This window comes from Giraffa tippelskirchi, chromosome 5 (genome assembly GCF_054371585.1).
Source record: "Giraffa tippelskirchi isolate mGirTip1 chromosome 5, T2T-mGirTip1v1.2.pri, whole genome shotgun sequence".
NCBI classification, from domain to species: Eukaryota; Metazoa; Chordata; class Mammalia; order Artiodactyla; family Giraffidae; genus Giraffa; species Giraffa tippelskirchi.
The window spans coordinates 125,783,546-125,805,042 of record NC_137279.1 but is presented as its reverse complement, the minus strand read 5'-3'; the positions used below and the strand labels follow the sequence as shown (position 1 = coordinate 125,805,042).

The following is a 21,497-nucleotide window of genomic DNA, read 5'->3' as shown; positions in this document are numbered from 1 at the left end:
CAGGCAGTCAGTCACAGCAAGATGTTAAATGCCAGATGTTGCATTGTTGGCTAGGATCATCCTTTGAACATCTGTCTCCAATCCTGAAAGGGGAAATGCCCTAATGCACAGAAAACATGGCTACTTGTAGGGAGGTGTCTGGCTGCTAATGAGTCACCAGGAGCGGTCCAAGGGAGTAAAGTTACCTCAAAGGAGACTGGCCACTTTCAGTAAACTCAGTGATATTTTCAGTGAGTGAAGATTCGAGGGGTATTGGCATACTTTAAGGAATAAGTTATTTGGCACCTTTTTTCAGTTCCATTGACTAGCAGCTGGAAGCTTGGTGATTTAAAACAACAGAAACTTATTGTTTCACAGTTCTGGAAGCTAGAGAGCCAAATCAAGTGTCAACAAAGCCATGTTCCTTCTGAGACTCTTGAGGGAACCCTTCCTTGTCTCTTCCTAGCTTCTGGAGAGGGCGACAGCCCTCAGTGTTCTTTGGCAAACATCTGCCTCACTCTAGTCTCTGTCTCAGTGGGCACAGGCATTCTCTCTGCATTTCTTTGCCTTCCCATGGCATTTCTTCTTATGAAGACACTAGTCATATTGGATTAAGACTCATTTTCATGACCTCATCTTAATTTGATGACCCTGTTTTTCAAATAAGGTTGTGTTCATAAGACACAGGGTGGGGTGGGGGCTAGGATTTCAATGTGTCTTTTTGGAGGTCACAATTCAACCCATAACACCATGTAAAATCATCACAAGTTCCAGGAATTAGGACATAAATATCTTTGAGGGGACCATTACTCAGTCTACCCTATATTCTAAGTGACAGTTAATAAGATCAAACATCTCAGAGCATATCAGCGTTACCCAGATTCCCAGGGAAGGTCTGAGCTGAGTCTGGAATCCAGGTCTGTGAAACTTCTGGCTTTGCAGCTTCTATTTGAGTAGGCAAATTCTTGGTCTGGTGTTACAAATAAAGAGTCCTTGGGTATAAATTCACAGAACTTGTGTTAGAACCGATGACTGGGACAAAGATTTAGAAGTTTCAGTGGCTATTTTAGGGAATGCAGTGGCCTGGTTTTACAGCCTTGAGAAAATCACCTTTTAAATTGGACCGTAGTTGCATGAGCTTTGAAAGAGGATTATCATAGAAACTTAAAATAAAATTGGCTGATGACTAATTAAAGCATTCTAACAAAACAAATGAGCAGGGCGAGCTTTGGAAAGAAGGAGCAGTGCTTGATGTTAAGAGCCCGCTGGTGGACACAGGTGTGGGTGTGGGATCAAACAGAGATCAGGACAAAGTTATTGCTGGCCCAACCCCTTCCTCTGCGTGTCAAAACACTCAGAAGTTAGCTCCTTCCCTCCAATGATAGCTCTTAAAATCTAAAGCCCACGCTCTTTCTTTAGCACCAGTTATTAAAAAGAAAAAAAAAATAGAACATTTCAGCTATTTTAGCCCTTCCTGCCTTTTCTCTACTTTTAATTTTCTCTTAAAACTCTTCAGGCCCTGAGATGAAACCTTTTTCTTTAATTAATAAAGACTGCATGAAATGCTTCAGCATTCAAACACTGCATTGTCAAACCTAGAGTTTCACCTGGAAAGATGAAGAAAAAAAAGTGAGATTTGGAATCTCCCCAAACTGCAATTAGGTCAAGTGGAACTATATTTGAGAGACAGAATCAGGAAAAACCTTCACGGATTCTATATCTCTAAATAGTTTTGGGGATTTGCTCAGGCTCCAGGTTAATTGTGATGAGAGGAGAAATGGCTGCCCTTGCTGTCACTTCATACATGGGCAGCAGGAAGAGTTTGGAAATGTGGATGAGAGTTTTCCCATTGCTGTGGAATGGATCTGTGATATAAGGGGCACATGTTTTCTGAGGAGCCACTTTTCCTGTTGAAAGGTTTTTCTGTTCAAAGCAGGAGATTGATGCCCTGAACTCACAGGTACCATCCCACTCAGCTATGGCTCCCATTTCTACAGGTGACTTAGGGAATTAGTTGACCTCTCTTGCTCTTAGCTTCCTGACCTGTAAGTAAGGGATTGGACGAATCTTTAAGGGATCTATCATTTTACAGTGTTAAAGCAGTGATCTCTTCATTACATTTGTTGTTATGCTGAGGATATCTGTGAAAACTTTCACCTCTTTGTGCTCAGTGGTTCACTACGGCTTTACACTGCCTCATGGGTCATAATAAAAAATGTATCTATTGTATGAGAAATGATGAAGGAAGCAAGTCTAGGTCCTCTGAATGGTACCCTAGGTGGAACCTAACTTCTAAATGTTTCATGTTAATAGGGAGCATGACAGTGAGAATCCTCAAAATTTCTTGAAGTGTGCTCCTTAGAAGATGAATTCCAGAGGAGGAGCCAACACTTATTATGGTGTTTTGCTGCAAAGAACACAAAACTCTACTACCTTGCTACTCGACATGTGATTCGTGGACCAGCATTTGCATCACCTGGGAGGTGGGCAGCAGATCCAGCCCAAATCTGCCGAATCAGAATTTGCATTGCAACAAATCCCAGGGGATTCATTTACATATTAAAGCCCGAGAAGCACTTTCCTCTTGATTACACGGCCATAAATAGAAAATATTTAATTCAGTAAGAAGTCCAGGAGTAGGCAGTTGTGGCTCAGTTTGGTGCCGCAGTGTGCAGTTGGGCACGCAGGCATTAGCCATCTTTTTGCTCCACCTTCCTCAGCATGTAGAGTTAATGATAGAGTACAAGGTGGCATTCAGCCCTACTCACTGCTCACCAAGAAGAAAGAAAGGCAAAGGCAACCAGGAAAGGTTAGGGGTGAAAGTGAAAGTGAAAGTCGCTCAGTCATGTCCGACTCTTTGCGACCCCATGGGCTCTACAGTGCATGGAATTCTCCAGGCTAGAATACTGGAGTGGGTAGCCTTTTCCTTCTCCAGGGGATCTTCCCAACCCAGGGATGGAACTCAGGTCTCCTGCATTGCAGGCGGATTCTTTACCATCTGAGCCACAAGAGAAGCCCAAGAATACTAGAGTGGGTAGTCTATCCTTTCTCCAGTGGATCTTCCTGATCCGTGAATCAAACCAGGGTCTCCTGCATTGCAGGTGGATTCTTTACCAACTGAGCTATCAGGGAAACCCAAAGATAGAGTTGGGGCCTTGTTTATAGATTCTGAAAGTGGCTGCCTCAAGGGTCTCCACCTCTTACTGGCCACAACGGTGACATACAGGCAAGATTAGACACAAGGCAGGGCGAACCAGAAGGGGTTTATTGTGCCAGCTTCTGTACTACAGAAGGCACAGGAGAAGTGGGCTCTGAGTTACTCATGGGTAACCAATCCATTGAGTTTGCCACATTCATGTCCATATTCATGGAGGAAAAAATATAATAGCCGATTATGTTTAGGAAATAAATCTAAATAGGTTTCTTTTACACAGGACTTCTTAAAGCTTTTAATATACCAAGGTACATTTTAAATCTTCCAGAGGGGAAATACAATATATAATGTTTTCTACTCATCTAGTTATAGAACTTCTTTTCCCCAAAATCAGTTTTCTGCCAGAAGAGGGAAAAATACAAAAATAACTAGAAAATGTAGATTGATATCATGTGATTATGTGTTTTTGAGAAGGGATCATCAAACTTTTCTGTGGAGGGCCAGATGGTAAAATATTTTGGGTTCTGCAGCCATGATGTCCCTGACCAGCTACTCAGCCTACCATCAGGGTGCAATATGTCAGTGGACTGGCCTGTGTTGACCGCATTGTGCCCACGGGACATAACTTGCTGCCTCTGTTTTAGAGTTCAGTTCAGTTCAGTCACTCAATCGTGTCCAACTCTTTGCGACCCCATGAATCGCAGCATGCCAGGCCTCCCTGTCCATCACCAACTCCTAGAGTTTACTCAAACTCATGTCCATCGAGTCGGTAATGCCATACAGCCATCTCATCCTCTGTCGTCCCCTTCTCCTCTTGCCCCCAATCCTTCCCAGCATCAGGGTTTTTTCAAATGAGTCAACTCTTTGCATGAGGTGGCCAAAGTATTGGAGTTTCAGCTTCAACATCAGTCCTTCCAATGAACACCCAGGGCTGATTTCCTTCAGGATGGACTGGTTGGATCTCCTTGCAGTCCAAGGGACTCTCAAGAATCTTCCCCAATACCACAGTTCAAAAGCAGATTCTTCTTTTGATGATTCTTCATCGCTCAGCTTTCTTTATGGTCTAACTCTCACATCCATACATGACTACTGGGAAAACCATAGCTTTGACTAGACAGACCTTTGTTGGCAAAGGAATGTCTCTGCTTTTTAATATGCTTCTAGTTTGACCATAGCTTTTCTTCCAAGGAGCAAGCATCTTTTAATTTCATGGCTGCAGTCACCATCTGCAGTGATTTTGGAGCCCCCAAAAATAAAGTCTGTCACTGCTTCAACTGTTTCCCCATCTATTTGCCATGAAGTGATGGGACCAGATGCTATGATCTTGGTTTTCTGAACATTGGGTTTTAAGCCAACTTTTTCACTCTCCTCTTTCACTTTCATCAAGAGGCTCTTTAGTTCTTCTTCACTTTCTGCCATAAGGGTGGTGTCATCTGCATATCTGAGGTTATTGATATTTCTCCTGGCAATCTTGATTCCAGATTATGTTTCAATTAGAGTTAGCCACAGCAAAAACAAGATGAAAGGTACACAACCGCAACAAGATATACTAATATTTTGATGGAGCCCTAAATTCTACAAAATATTTTAATATGAATTCATATTTATATTGTATTTTTATATTCAATATAAATATATTTACACAGATATGAAATGTTACACACATGGAATCCCCTCTGATTTTTTTACCCATGAAAATGATTATCACTGTTGTGTAGTTTCTTGAAAAAAAAAAAAATACAGTACCGTGCTCTAAGTTTCCCTAAGAAATGATGGACTGATGGACTCTGGATACTATTCCTCAGGATTCTGGATATTATATTTGATCATTTGTCCAAAATTATAATTATAATGTTTTGAATTTATATATATTTTCTTCCCAATATGCTCTGAGAATTTCTTAAATTTAACTGTCATATTCATTCTTTGAGGGAGGCCACAATCCAACCAATTATTCACAGGGGCTTGTGAAAACGTTGCAAGTATTTGGGATTTACTATGGCAGCAGCAGATGAGATGGTTAGATAGCAACATCAACTCAATGGACACGAACTTGAGCAAACTCTGGGAGATAGTAGAGGACAGGGAAGCCTGGCATAGTGCAACCCACGAGGTCACAAAAAATCAGACACAACTTAGTGACTGATCAACAATTTAGGGGCTCTTAGCTTTCTAGACCTTAAATTCATCTGTCCAAGTCTCCTTCCAACCATGTCAGATGTTTAAAGGCCGCTCAGTTCCACTGCTATTATGTGCTACCATCATACTAGGTACATGGCTCTATTAAAATGGCATCTGTGGTGTTTGGGGCGTCCCAAGTGACTCAGTGGTAAAGAATCCACCTGTATTGCAGGAGATGTGGGTTCAATCCCTGATTTGGGAAGATCCCCTGGAGAAGGAAATGACAACCTACTCCAGTATTCTTGCCTGGAAAATCCCATGGACAGAGGAGCCTGATGGGCTACAGTCCATGGCGTCATGAAAGAGTAGGATACTTCTTAGCTACTAAACAACAACAACAAATTGTGGTGTTTTAGTGCACTTGCTTATTTAAACTCCTTATGTGTCTTTGCTTAAGAAATAATCTGCTTGAGGGCCAGGCTGGTGTATGTTCTGTTTGTCCCTATGCCCTGAGTGCTGAGCAGAGTGTGATATATGAACATTGTTGAATGAAGTGTCCTGTGTTAACCGGAGGGGTGGGATGTCAGGGAGCTGTGAGGGTGACTTCAGGGCTGCTGCGTTGCCTTGGGGTTTCAAAGCATGTCTTCTGTACTCACTGACATGCCGTCTCCACCCTGCCGGTGGCCATCTATTCTAACTCTGTTGGCATTTTCTGTCATGTCACAGCAATGGGAACAGATCCCAAGGCGACCACAATGATGTACCTGTGGATTGAGTTCAGGCCATTAAATTGCCATCATGCGACCTATCTAATGTCATTATAGCCCAGTTTCAGCAAAGCAGAGAAATAAGAAAAAAAAAAAATGACTCAGTTACCAACGTATGTGTTGTCAGACTTTCAAAAGAGCCCGAAGGAAGAAGTGTCTGTAGTAGATGGAATGGTGTACACCCACACACACATGCACACACACCCCTACACACAGAGCCATCCCTTCCAAAGGTAAGTTTATAAACTATAAGAGGAGGACAATTACTAAACTAAAGTTTTATTTGGATGTGAGCCCAGTTCACTCACTCTAGAATACTCTTCAGCCAAATCTGTTTCCAGGGGTTTATGGAAGAAATTTTACAAATTCTAAATAGGAAGTTTTGGAAAGCTGAGACCCTTAAATCATACATGGTATACAACAAGTGACATAGGTTGCCTTGTACGTTACTTTCGGATTGAAGAAAAGAAAAAACAGCATTGCTGGACCACGGAAGTGAGGGAAAGCATATATTCAATGGCAAATGACACTGACACCCCTGCATCTTGGTTTTGCTGACTATCAGGTGACTCTGGGAGACATTGTTATGGTAATTTTGGTTTGGAATCTTTCCCTGGAAAAGTTGCTTTAGGACCCCTTCAGACATTTTCTCACTTTTAGCTGATTTCCTCAGTGTTAACCTTGCATGGGACACTGTGCTGCTCTCCTGCCTTTGAGTCACACATTTTCTTTTTCTTTTTCTTTGTTTTGTTGTTATATTTGGCTTCTTAGGGAAATACTTGAGCAGAATGTCCACCTCTCTTGGCTTCTTATAATTTTATTATCAGTCTTTCTTGTCACCTGCTCTTGCAAATAGACCCAGGAACTTTGGGCATCCTTGTGCCTTAATAGTATTTTTAAAATGCCTCCCACCTCCTCTTTAATTAACTGTAATCAGGAAGGCTACTTGGTGGACACATGGTGTCATCACTCTGTGAAATGCTGCCTGATGGCTATAAACATGGCCATATGTTCTCCCTGAAATATGGCTGTAATCACCAGCAACAGGAACAGCTGATGGGAGAAGAAGACTCGGCTTCTCACTTCCTTCTGCTTTATTCTCCAAACCTCGGAGGCACTTTGCAGGTCAGCTGAATATTTTCTCTCAGCCACTGATGCTTCTGGAAATTTCCTTTTATTTTAGTTTCAGTTCTCTCCAACACATATTTGAGCTAGAAATGGCAATTATTAATGGAATATATTTGGTACTTTCCTGTTTAACATCACAACACTTTAATTAGGCTGGCCTCTCTTTAAATCCTGCACTACACACGTAACACGGGTTTCTCCAACTAAGTGGTTATCAAGAAAGAGGATAAAACCATCAAAATTTTCACAGTGAATGAACAAGAATTTCTCAGCAAAGTTCAATAGATTTGCCCTGAACCGGTGCAGCTTATAAAACCCTTGAGCCTAATTGCTTTCCTGCATTTTGGCAAGAAAAATAGCTGACTTGCAATGGAGTAGAAAGAAGAGGTTTGGGAGAAAGTGTCTTTTAAGAAAAGCTTCCAATGAAAATTTCAATCAATATTTTTAATCCCAGAAGACTAGATAAAATATGATATTATGTCTCTTGCACTGAGAGATTGTGACGAGGGTTGTTTTTCAGTGTAGGTAAGAGCACAAAGTGCCTCTTATGCTACGGTGTGGACAGAGAGCTATACCCCGGCATTTCAACAATGCCTCATACCTAAGGTAGTGGCCCTTGGATGCCACATTCTTACTGAAACAGGTGAACTCCTGGTTTCACAGCTGTGCTTGGAGACACAAATGTCTGCCTTCCCCGTGAAAGTCAGTGAGAGGAGCTGAGTATGAAACAAGTAATATACTCCACATCCCTCCATTAAGCATCATTTGACTGCTTATTAAAATAACCAGACAAAATTGAGTGCAGAGGAGAAGCACTGATTGCTTTGAAGCCTTCACTTTCCCATTTAGAAATGTCTTAGATTACTAATTTTGATATCAAGTTTTCTACCTCTAGGAGTATACATGTATACATATGTATTATTGAAAGCCTATTTTATTGCTTCTTTTATGCTTTCAGGGCTTTGTTAAAACAGGGTTCTCACCCTTTACCCTTTTTTGCTTTTTTTTCCCACCTTGTATGTACTGCACAGGCTATTAAACTGTGTGCAGGTGATTGATCTCTTTAATAAAAGCAAGTTCTTTAGTAAGCAAAGAGTGATAAAGATAAACAAATGTACTGGTTTGTCCAGTGCTTTGGAGATTATGGTAACACGGGGGCATCAGGAAAGCCTATTAACAGATAAGTTAGATGAAACACATCCATTCTGATCTCAGTAAGTCGAGAAACCATTCGCTTTAAGTTAATTTTATCCATGTTTTCTCTTCATTTGTAATACTTTGTGGGTTTAACAGAAAATATTTAATAGTGTGCAGTGCAGTCGGTAGATAAACGATCATGGCAATTTCTCTACATAACTGCTTGTCAAGCCCTTTAGCGAGGTACACAACGCCCTGCAGTTTATCACCTCTCTTTCTAGATTGTTTCAGAAGATCATTGAGAGGGCCGAGACTCCCCAGAGTACTGTGCTCTGATCCTGTCATATTTTTTAAAATGCCGGAAAGTGTAAGGTTACATGGTAAAATGGTTTTACATAGGCATTTCTTGAGCTCGTCACCATGGCACATTCTTTCCATGGTAACCACTGTTTCCATGGCACGTACCGTAAGCTTCTCCAGAGAAGCTGAGGGGTTTATGAAGATGCTTACCCACCCACAAGTGTGCGCACACACACTTGCCTTCTTTCTCTCTCAGGCACAGATTCATCCCACCATTTATGTGAATTCAGGCACATTTTCTGACAAATTCTGACATTTCTGACTAAATGAAGCAAAACTAATTTTAAAATAAAATCTGCTTTTCTTCCTATTATATGATGAGACAAATAACCACTGATGCAGCCTTTTTGAATGATGCAGAAATGTAACAAAACTGGTGTTGTTCTCAGTGACGTGGATTAACAGGATACAATCTCAGAGGCAAAATTTGACAGGAAAACATCCCTGGACCAGATTTTCTAAATGTATCTCCCTTTCTTAGACTCTGAGCTAAGTCTATACTCAGCATCGTGTTAGATGCTATAGCACATAAAAGAAATTTATTCCCACAGGGACCTTGCATTTTCTGCAGACTTGGGGGAATGAAATTTAGACATATATAATAATTAGAAAACAATATAAAATTGTACATAATCAAAATAAATTGTTATAATGCCAGCATTTTTAGGCTTAGGGGCAAATAATATAGCTGTTATTTATTTTAAAATATTTTTTCTACCACTTTTATCCTTAGAACTAGAGAAACCAGAACACTTTATGAAAATGTGCTGGTTTAGGTAGATATAATGGTGCATGACTTTTTGAGGTGCTGATTAAAATTCCAAGATTTAACAACAGTTGTTATTTTTTTGTTATTGATTTCAAAGTTGATAGCTTATCCTTTTATAGTATAGGTGGTTCCTTTGGAAATTAACTTCCAAATACTTTAAATGTAATATGGAGTTTTTATCTGGTTAATGTAAATAATTAAACCGGATCCTCATCCTCATGATTCTTCTTATATAGATATATGAGATATGAATGTATATATATATGCAATATGGCATGTGGGATCTTAGTTCCTCAACATGAGTCTCTTGCATTGGAAGGACAGAGTCTTAACCACTGGGACATCAGGGAAGTTCTATGGTTCTCCTCATATAATACTTTTGCTTTGATAAAGCAGAACCTAGTTTTGGAGTTAAATTATCACATTTGAATTCTGGATCTCTCACTTATTGACTCTGTGGTCTTGGCCAAGTTAACCAACCTCTCTGAATCAGAGCAACAAAAAATTATTGATGAGTTCCTCTTAGGGTAATAGTAAAGATTAAATGAGATATTGATATGCCCAATAAGTGGTAGCTTATTTATTACTTTTGCAACAAATATATGATTGATTTCTGCCCCTTGGGTATTTAGCATATGGACACTCAAGCAGGAAAATATAACATGTGACCCACTGGAATGGAAGCTCCATAAATACAGGGTGGTGCTTTTTTCTGTTTTGTTCACTACTGTTTTTATAAGCCTGTACAACACCAGCTGCACAAAGTAGTTATTCAATAGTGTTTGTTGAAAGGCTAAATACCATAAGAGAAAATTATGAATATAATCAAACCTGGGCTATAAAAGAATATTAACCAGTGGAAGTGACATATAAGAGCACCCAGAAACATTAGTGAGTTAGCCCGGGGAAGTATGGGGATTTGATTTCGTATGAGACATCCACTTTTCACTTGCCATTAATCTGGGGGCTGTACTTTGTCTTGATGTCTCCATGGCTAAATTTCTACATTTTTTATTTGCATTCTGACAAATTGATGTGCAATAAGAATGAGTCTTTACTTAGCATTTATAACATCTGTACTAGAATTCTCAACTAAAGCTAATACTGACTTCTGTCTATCTAGGCCTCTGGAGATTGGTGTGGCCACATCCTTCTTGATCATTTGAGAGGATCGCTTGTGTATGTACTCATGTATTCATTTATTAGATAGATTGATTCATCACCCACTCTCTACAAGGAAGTGGCTATGGACTGAGGTGGGAACAAAGACTGATCATCAGGCATTGAGTTCATCCTTAAGGAATTGGCAGTTTCTAAAAATTGGGGATTTGCGGGAGAACTGACGATAAGAGAATCAGTTCAGTTCAGTCGCTCAGTCGTGTCTGACTCTTTGCGACCCCATGAATCCCAGCACACCAGGCCTCCCTGTCCATCACCAACTCCCGGAGTTTACCCAAACCCATGTCCATCGAGTCAGTGATGCCATCCAACCATCTCATCCTCTGTCATCCCCTTCTCCTCCTGCCCCCAATCCTTCCCAGCATCAGAGTCTTTTCCAATGAGTCAACTCTTCGCATGAGGTGGCCAAAGTATTGGAGTTTCAGCTTCAACATAAGTCCTTCCAATGAACACCCAGGACTGATCTCCTTTAGGATGGATTGGTTGGATCTCCTTGCAGTCCAAGGGACTCTCAAGAGGCTTCTCCAACACCACAGTTCAAAAGCATCAATTCTTCGGCGCTCAGCTTTCTTCACTGTCCAACTCTCACATCCATACGTGACCACTGGAAAAACCATAGCCTTGACTAGATGGACCTTTGTTGGCAAAGTAATGTCTCTGCTTTTAAATATACTATCTAGGTTGGTCATAACCTTCCTTCCAAGGAGTAAGCGTCTTTTAATTTCATGGCTGCAATCACCATCAGCAGTGATTTTGGAGCCCAAAAAAATAAAGTCTGACACTGTTTCCACTGTTTCCCCATCTATTTCCCATGAAGTGATGGCACCAGATGCCATGATCTTAGTTTTTGAATGTTGAGCTTTAAGCCAACTTTTTCACTCTCCTCTTTCACTCTCATCAAGAGGCTCTTTAGTCCTTCTTCACTTTCTGCTATAAGGGTGACATCATCTGCACATCTGAGGTTATTGATATTTCTCCTGGCAATCTTGATTCCAGCTTGTGTTTCTTCCAGCCCAGCATTTCTCATGATGTATTCTGCATATAAGTTAAATAAGCAGGGTGACAATATACAGCCTTGATGTACTCCTTTTCCTATTTGGAACCAGTCTGTTGTTCCATGTCCAGTTCTAACTGTTGCTTCCTGACCTGCATACAGGTTTCTCAAGAGACAGGTCAGATGGTCTGGTATTCCCATCCCTTTCAGATTTTCCGCAGTTTATTGTGATCCACACAGTCAAAGGCTTTGGCATAGTCAATAAAGCAGAAATAGATGTTTTTCTGGAACTCTCTTGCTTTTTCGATGATCCAGAGGATATTGGCAATTTGATCTCTGGCTCCTCTGCCTTTTGTAAAACCAGCTTGAACACCTGGAAGTTCACGGTTCACATATTGCTGAAGGCTGGCTTGGAGAGTTTTGACCATTGCTTTACTAGCATGTGAGATGAGTGCATGGACTAAGGTGGGAACAAAGATTGATCATCAGGCATTGAGTTCATCCTTAAGGAACTGGCAGTTTCTAAAGTTTGGAGATTTGTGGGAGAACTGACAGTAAGAGAATAGGGTCTCTGAAAACCATGGGTTATGCCTAGTGTCCTAGCAGCTATTTTGACATAAGAGACATAGAAGTCAGCAGGTCAGGCATCCAAATCTTTCCCTCCTAAAGCTAAATCAAATGATCTCTTAAAATAAGCCCTATGTGAGCATGGTTCTTGGAAACTGATCATGGTAAAAGGAAGTGTTCATAGACATGCCCAGTTCATTATTTTTTTCAAGGAACATTTATTTTGTTCCCAAATGTGTCTAACATTTTCTGTAAAGAGTTTTTATTTTTCTCAGCAGGAAAAATAAGATAACTGTGTGGATCAACTAATGGAACTCAAGCCTAGAGGTCCCAGGGAGATTCAGAGTAAAGATGATAGAAATTCTGAATTGAAATGAATCTATGATGACATTATAAAAGTGTTATGTACCTCAAAACAACATTGTCAACAATAACAAGGATTTAAGTTAGTGGAAAGGAAGGGTGAAGGTATGAGAGAGAACCTGCAAAAGATGAAGGCAAAAATGTGTCTGGTATATTATGTTAAGTGAAAGAACCCAAACACAAAAGACCATATATTTTATGATTCCATTTATATTAAATGCCCAGAGAAGTCAAGTCTGTGGAGACAGAGAATGGGGATGCAGATGGGAATGGGGTTAACTGTAAATGAGCATGAAGGATCTTCTTGGGGTGATGAAAATTTTCTAAGACCACCTTATGGTGATGGTTGCACAACTAGGGAAACTTACTGAAAAATGAGTAATAAATTTAAAAGTAGGTGAATTTTATGTTATGCATATTATGCTTTAAAATTAAAAAAAAAAGAAAGAAAGAAATGAGTCTAGTATGAGTAACGGGTGGCAAGGAAATTGACATGGTTGTAGTACAATAATAAGAACAGTCTCAGAGCAGGGAAATAAATTGATCAAAGTCACACAGCTGGTAAAATGTAGAACTTGGTAAGAGGTAGAACTGTCCGACTGCAAGTAAGACTGGATAAGTGAAGTGATGCCAATTAGGAGACAATACTCGATCAAATGGGAGAAGAGAATGGATTTTACTTGAAAAGTTACTTGGAACATTTTTGACTCTTCAGTAGAAAGAGGCATGCTTGCTGAGAGTGGCATTTTAAGAAGCTTAATTTTAGAAGTGGCATTTTAAGAAGCAGGATCCATAGGTGAAACCCTGTGTTAAATGTTCTGGCATTGGGAGGATCTATGTGGTCATTTATCTTGAGGATTCGCCTGGGTCTCCATCTTGGGATTCACCTTGGCTGTTCTTGGGGGGACAATTATGGGGTTTATATACATATAGATGTCAGTGACCTATCAGTATCCAGTCACTCTTTTGTTTCCCTTGATCTTATAAATATCTGGTCACTATGCTTAAGAAGAAGGAATCGTATCTACTTAAAAGTCTTTCTTCTACTTGATCTCCAGTCTATATTCACTGTGACTTATGTGGATACAAAAAGAACAACAGTCATTGAGTTTTATTTTCAATTGTTGATTCATTCATTCAACAGAACTTCCTTTGAAACTTTCAATATGCAAACCATTACTAGGTACTATAAGAAACACACATGAGAAAAATACATGTTGCAAGGCCTCAAGGATGTCACAGTCTGGAATCCTGCCTGTGAGATATCAGGCCTTGTAGAGCCCCCGGGGCAGTGTTTCTCCCTTCACCTAAGTCTGCTGTGTACATGGAACAATCCTAATAGTTCTTCTTTTCTTAATCATTTTGAGAAGAAAAAAGTCAACAGGGCCTTTCCTTTCTTTGATATTTGAGATATTCTTGGAATGGTATTTCATTGCCCTTTGGTAGAATAGCTCATGAAAACCAAATAATACTTTGTGTAAACTACAGACTTTCCCGAAAAAGTGTGCTTGAAATTTTTGATTCAGCTAACTTTCTGTCAAGTTAAACATCCAACGTCAGGAAGGAATTTGAGAATTTGTAGAAAATTCTAACATATTCTTATAAATTAAGAAAGAGTTAAGGAAAATTCATTATAGTCAGGTTTGTAAGATCTTTGTTTTGTGAAAGGTATCCCCCAAACTTATTTTTTCCAGTTGTATTTAGATATAATTGATGTACAGCTCCATATAAGGTTAAGGTGTACAGTATAGTGACTTGACTTGTGTAAATATTGTGAGATTCTCACCACAGTAAGTTTAGTTAGCATCCATAACCTCATATGGTTGTAAATTTTTTTCCTTGTGATGAGACTGTTTAGGATTTATTCTCTTAGCAACTTTCAAACAGACCATGCAGCATTGTTAATTAGTCATCATGTTATACATTACGTCCATATTTAACTTACTTATACTTATAACTGGAAGTGTGTATCTTTTGATCACCTTCACCCAATTCCCCCATCCCTCACCCATGCCTCTGGAAACCACAAATCTGATCTCTTTTTCTATATTTGTTTTAGATTCCACATGTGAGATCATACAGTATTTGTCTTCTTCTGACTTATTTCACTTAGCATTTGGGCTTCCCTTGTGGCTCAGCTGGTAAAGAATCCGCCTGCAATGCAGGAGACCTGGGTTCAAGCCTGGGTTGGAAAGATCTCCTGGAGAAGGGAAAGGCTACTCACTCCAGTATTCTGGCCTGGAGAATTCCATGGAATGTATAGTCCATGGGGTTGCAAAGAGTCAGACACAACTGAGTGACTTTCACTTCTCTTAGCATTATGACTTCAAGATCCACCCATATTGTCACAAATGACAAGATTTCCTTCTCTTTTATGACTGAATAGTACTCCAGTGTGGTGAGTGTATATATTCTGTTGTTCAGCCACTCAGTTTTGTCCAATTCTTTGTGCCCCCATGGACTGTAGCACACCAGGCTTCCCCATCCTTCACTATCTCTCAGAGTTTGCCCAAACTCATATCCATTGAGTCGGTGATGCCATCCAACTATCTCATCCTCTGTTGTCCCCTTCTCTTCCTGCCTCAATCTTTCCCAGCAACAGGGTCTTTTCCAGTTAGTGTATGTATATATATATATGTGTGTGTGTGTGTGTGTGTGTGTGTGTGTGTGTATACTCATTTGTAAATTTATATATTTTTTTTTTCTTTATACATTAATTTAACATTTTCTTTATACACTCGCCTGTCAATGACACTTAAGTTGTTTTCTTCTCTTGACTATTATAAACAACGTTATAATGAACGTGGGGGTACAGATATCTCTTTGACAGAGGGATTTCATTTCCTTCAATTATACTCAGCAGTGGAATTGTAGATCATATAGTAGTGCTATTTTTAAATTTTTGAGAAAGATCCTTACTATTTTCCATAGTGGCTACAGCAATTTACATTCCCACTAACAGTATACAAGGATTCCCTTTTCTGTACTTCCGTGTCAGCATTTGTCTCCTGTCTTTTTCACGCTCGCTCTTCTCACAGACGTGAGGTAATATCTCATTGTGGTTTTCATTTTCATTTCCTAATGCAAGGAGATCAAACCAATCAATCCTAAAGGAAATCAGTCCTGAATATTCGTTGGCAGGACTGATGCTGAAGTTGAAACTCCAATACTTGGTCACCTGATGTGAAGACCTGACTCATTGGAAAAGACCCTGGTACCGGGAAAGATTGAAGGCAGGAGGAGAACAGGACAACAGAGGATGAGATGGTTGGATGGCACCACTGACTCAATGGACATGAGTTTGTGCAAGCTCTGGGAGTTGGTGACGGACACAGAGGCCTGGTATGCTGCAGTCCATGGGGTCACAAAGAGTCGGACATGACTGAGCAACTGAACTGAACTGAACTGAATAAATAATGACGTTGAGCACCTTTTCAGATACCTATTAAACATTTGATTATCTTCTTTAGGAAATGTTTATTCAGGCTCTTTTTCCATTTTTTAATTACTCTTTTTTTTTTTTTTTTGCTATGAGCTGTATGAGTTCTTTATATATTCTGAATATCCAGTCTGATTTTTAAATCATTATTACTGATTTAAAGTAGTTGGTGCTCACCCCAATTTTGCATTTCTAGCTACCTACATATATGGAGGCATGGTAGGAGGAGGTCTCTTTCAAAAGTTCTCTCAAATCAGCCTGAAGGGCTTATTAAAAGCATGGAGTTCAAGTGCACTAAGTACCATCCCTTATTTTTCAGTGGAGGAAGCTGAGGCTTAAACAGACCAGAAACCATATTGAGTCCACCTATTTAAGCAGCAGCAGTACTGCTACTATCAGTACAGTACCAGAGACTTGAAGCCAGGTCCCTGAAATCATTATTATTGGACATTCTTTGATCATTTGTTTTAACTTACTAGCAATTCGCAGTTAAGTCATTGAATTATGCCCTATGAAATACTAAGAGTAGAACCTATTTTTCCCATTCTCCTACCTTTCCACCAGTCACTCAGTATATACAGATTATTTTAGAAATATATTTCTAAAAGTCTAGCTTTTAAGTGTCACCAAATTTCCACCAGTTCCTTTTAGTCCGGCCAAATGAGTCAGAATATTGTAAAAGTTTAGAGCAGGGATTAAAAAAAAACAAAACAAAACTGGATTTTGGTCTTGTTCTACCATTTATTAGTGACCAAAGCAAATTATTTTAATGTTGCTGGTAGATTACATTAGTGTTCTACAAAGTTTCACTTTGTTTCAGCTCCTCCTTGGTTGGGGCAGAGGGGTCCCATATTTTTCTACTCCAGTGATGTCAGTTTTGGCTGTGTCATTTACTCTGTTCAAGATATTAAGAGGAAGCTTTGATCAGAATGTTAATAGCAGAGAGTACCAATGTTAAATGATTTGGTTTGGTCTCTCATGCTTCTGCTATTAGCCATGAGAAGAGCATGCTCTGAGTTCAATTTGCAGCCTGGAGCCTGATCAACTAATCCCAATTTCGTTCACAGAGCCTTCCTAGACAACCCATAAACTTATTAGTGAGAAAAAGAAATCTTTGTTGTTGTAAGTCACTGAGATTTTGTATTGTTTGTTTTGCAGTATTGTCATAACAATAACTGACTAAAAACAATTTCTCTATGCCTCAAATGCCTGATCTATAATATGGAGTAATATTTGTACTAAACCCATTTCCAGTGTTTGAGATTCATTGAGATGATATATGTAACATCTTTAGAACATTGTCATCTTGTAGAAGATTATGTCATCCACTATCATATGTTATTATTTAGTGAACTATACTCTTCCAAAGTAAGCACATAAATAAAGACATGTTAATGTGCTTATATCATCTCCATAAAACAGTAAAACCTGCCAGTGGAGGAGAAGTACAAGCAAACACTATGACAACTGCACTTGTAGTGACACTTATCTTGGTTATACTTCTCCCCCAACTCTCCAGATTCATGCTATGATAATGGGCAGCAAGAGCTCCTTGATTGGTAGTGGGTCTCTTCATTCTGTAAAAGTCCTTAGCTCTTCTACCCATGCCTGCCATCTCTAGAGTAAATTTGAATGTAGTATTGGTGGCTGGAGCAGTTATCCAACTGATGTCCCCTAGACCAATGAACTGAGCACGAAAGTACTGAATGCTTTCTACCTCAGATACTTGTATATCTCTACTTTTTGAACTTTGTTTAGTAAGGTAGCCAGGAAGCATCTCTGGGGCAGCCCTCAAGCCATGAGAATTGAAATTGGCAGATCAGTACTCTAACTTTCTCACCCCTCTATGAGACATTTTGAGGAATATTCTACTAGATTCCAGCAGAACTGAGTCCTGTGCCTGCCCAGTTGCTAAGTTGTATCTGACTCTTTGCAACCCCCATAGACTGTAGCTCACCAGGCCCATCTGTCCAGGGGATTTTCCCGGCAAGAACACTGGAGTTGGTTGCCATGCCCTCCTCCAGGGGATCTTCCCGACCCAGAGATGGAACATCTACTGGCAGATGGTCTTCTGCATTGGCAGGCAGATTCTTTACCACTGAGCCACCAGGGAAGCCATTCCAATAGAATTGAGCTCCAGTTTCCCACAATGATAACTTATTCATTGACATATCATTTACTGGGTTTTCTCCCTTTTCTGTCTCAGTTGTCCTTCCCCAGCTTGTACTTCCTTGAATCATATCCCCCTAAAATTCCTGAATTCAAGGCTCTTTCTCAAGACCTATGTTTGGACCAACAAACTCAGTGGATTAACCTATCTTTACCCCTTTTACTTACCGTGTCTGCTTATGGCCCAGGAGTACCATGGTAGACATCTACACTTGTGTTGATAAACTGGTAGCAAATTTTCAGTATTTTTTCCCTTGATTCTGCAGGTAACAAGGCCAGTGTTTTTATTTGGACAAGGTTATTGTCTGTGGAGGGGAGCTTCTTCACCCAAGGTTATGTACCCTTCTCGGTGGCAGCCCACAGCAAGTAACTGATTGATTCAGTTGTTCAAAGCTTGGCCCTCCCTTGCCTCAATGTGATATACCTCTGAAGGGGATTCCCAGATCCCTAGCTAACCACAGAGTTGAAATGGCTGAGACCTCTGCTCTGTAGTTCAACTCCTCTTTCCATCCATTCCTGCTTCTCTCTCTTCCCTGCCCCCTGCAGCCATCATTCCCAAGAGTACTTCCCAATAAGCCTGGTAGATGCAAGTCTCTGTTTGAATGTCTGTCCAGTTAGTTCCAGGAGTCGTCCTAGGAAGTAGACTTTAAAATGGGATTTTGGAGCTGGAGCATCTACTGTCAGATGGTAATGAGGACTCCATCACAGGTAGTAGGTAGAGTCCTGATTGCCCTTGGCTTGCTCCTGTGGTGCAGTTGTTGAACATGCGATGAGCTGTGATGGGATCCCAGTGGAAGGGAATGCCTTGGCTGGTGCAGTTGGAGAGATATGTGGGAGTGGGGACTCTGGAATCAAATAGCTGTTGCTTGGAATTGTTCATGAGTTAATCAATGGAAAAGAGACTCCAGGAATAGACCTGCACTTGTAAGTGAATAGATTTTTCAAAAAAAGTGCCAAAGCAACTAATATAAAAATTGTCAAAAAAAACTAGTTCTGAAACACCTAGAAATTAATATGGATAATCATATATATTTTGGCCTTATTTCATACCCTACACAAAAATTAATCCAATATTAATCTTAGATTTTAATGTAAAGTTTGAAACTACGAAGCTTAACAATCGTTTGGGGGCAAACAAAGATTTTATAAACAGGATAAACAAGCAAGAATTTTTTTTATAATGATAAAATATACTTTGTAAAATGAAAAACTTTTGCTCATGAAAAGGAAACTGGTGTGAAAATGATTAGATGAGCCACAGACTGTAATAAAATATTATATATTTAATATATGTGCTGTGCTTAGTCACTCAGTCGTGTCCAACTCTCTACAGCCCCATGTACTGTAGCCCACCAGGCTCCTCTGTCCATGGGGATTCTCCAAGCAGGAATACTGGAGTGGATCGCCAGGTACTCCTCCAGGGGATCTTCCCAACCCAGGAATTGAACCCAGGTCTCCTGCATTGCAGGTGGATTCTTTATTGTCTGAGCCACCAGGGAAACCCAAGAATACCAGACTGGGTAGCCTATCCCTTCTCCAGGGGATCTTCCTGACCCAGGAATCAAACTGGGCTCTCCTGCATTGCAGGCAGATTCTTTACCAGCTGAGTTACCAGGGAGCCCCATTTAATGTATATTATATGTTAAATACTTAATTAAATAAAATAAATATGCATATTAAAGACCTCAAATCCAGCTATATTAACACATTTCTTCCATTCAATAATAAAAAAAAATTGGCAAAAAGTTTGAACAGTTCAGACTCTTTACAAGAAAATATGGTAAATTAGTATATTAAAAAAACTGCTTGAAAAGTTTGAACAGTTCAGACTCTTTACAAGAAAATATGGTAAATTAGTATATTAAAAAAACTGCTTGACATTATTAGTCACAAAGGAAATTCAAATATAGTCAGAATTAGACACCACTTTACAGGTACTAGAATGGCTGAAATTAAAAAGCCTGTGAATAGTAAATATTGGTTAGAAGATAGAGCAACTGAAATTCGTAAACATTGCTGGAGGGAGTGTAAAATGGTACAACTGCCTAGAATATAGTTTGGCAGTTTCTTATAAAGTTAAGCATAACCTACCTTATGACCTAGAAATTGTAATCCTAGGTGTGTACCAAGAAAAATGAAATCATATGTCTAAAGAGAATTTCAGAGCAGCTTTAGCTGTCCCCTGACAGGAAGCAACCCAAATTTCCACCAGCAGGAGAATGAACAGACCAATTTAGTATAGTCATACAATACTACTCAACAATAAAAACATATATACACTACCGTGTGTAAAATAGATAGCTAATTGGAACCTGCTATAAAGCACAGGAAGCTCAGTTTGATACTCTTTGATAATCTAGATGAGTCAGATCTGTTGTGGGGAGGAGTAGAGAGGTCCAAGAAGGAGGGGATATATGTACACACATAGCTGATTCACTTCATTGTACAGCAGAAACTTAACACAACATTTTAAAGCAATTACAGTCCAATAAAAATTGTAAAAAAATAAATAAAATTAAGTTTTCTTAGGCCACTTAAAATCATCTATTTGTAAAAAGAAAAAGAAACAATAAAAAGGAATTAAATACTAATATATGCAGCAACATGAATGAATCTCAAAAACATGCTGAAGGAAAGAAACAAGACACATAAGAAAACACTGTGTATGAAGATCTATAACAGGTAAAACTAATCTATAGTAAAAAAAAAATCACAGTAATTTCTTCTGGGTATGGACGTTGACAGAGAAGGGGCACTTGAGAACTTTCCGGGGTGATGGAAATATGCTATATATTGATAGGGATATGGTTATGTGGGTATATATGCGGCCACAGTTATAAGGATTATTCATTTGTCAAAACTCATCAAACTTAAAATCTGAACTTTTCATTGTACATAAATTATACTTGAATAAAAGAAAGGGTTAAAAAATAAAAGCAAGTACACCAAGGCATAAATGTCACCAAAGCATAAATGTCACCAAGGCATTTTGCCATAAATTTGGGTACAAGCTTTTCTGAGCTTGATTAGATTTCATATTCTTTTCCTTTAAGTTATTTATTGAGTAAATGATCATTTTGGAGAATATCTTTACCAAAATAAATTGCAGTTATATATTTCTAACTTAGAAATCCTTTCTGAGACAACAGAAGTAAGAAAATGTATATGCAAAGTTGTTTATTGAAGAATTTTATATTATGTTTGTTTAAAGGTAAAACATTAAATGAAACCAAAATGGTCAAGAAATTTTGGTACATTTGTATGATGAATTATTTCATAGCTAAAGACATCAAATAATTGTTATACAATAAGGAAATGGAAAAATAATATTAGTGAACAACATAGGATATAGAATTGTATAGATAGCATTA

The 21,497-nt window shown here is 39.2% G+C and overlaps 1 long non-coding RNA gene across 1 annotated transcript in view; it reads left to right on the top strand.

Moving 5' to 3' along the window:
• The window catches only part of LOC145504894 (uncharacterized), a 387,770-nt gene extending 368,357 nt beyond the window's left edge, over positions 1–19,413 (top strand). Inside the window, exons 7-8 of the long non-coding RNA XR_014052568.1 lie at positions 10,539–10,594; positions 15,607–19,413. This is a non-coding gene — a long non-coding RNA (uncharacterized LOC145504894). The remainder of the gene's footprint in view (positions 1–10,538; positions 10,595–15,606) is intronic.
• The last annotated feature ends 2,084 nt before the right edge of the window (positions 19,414–21,497 follow it).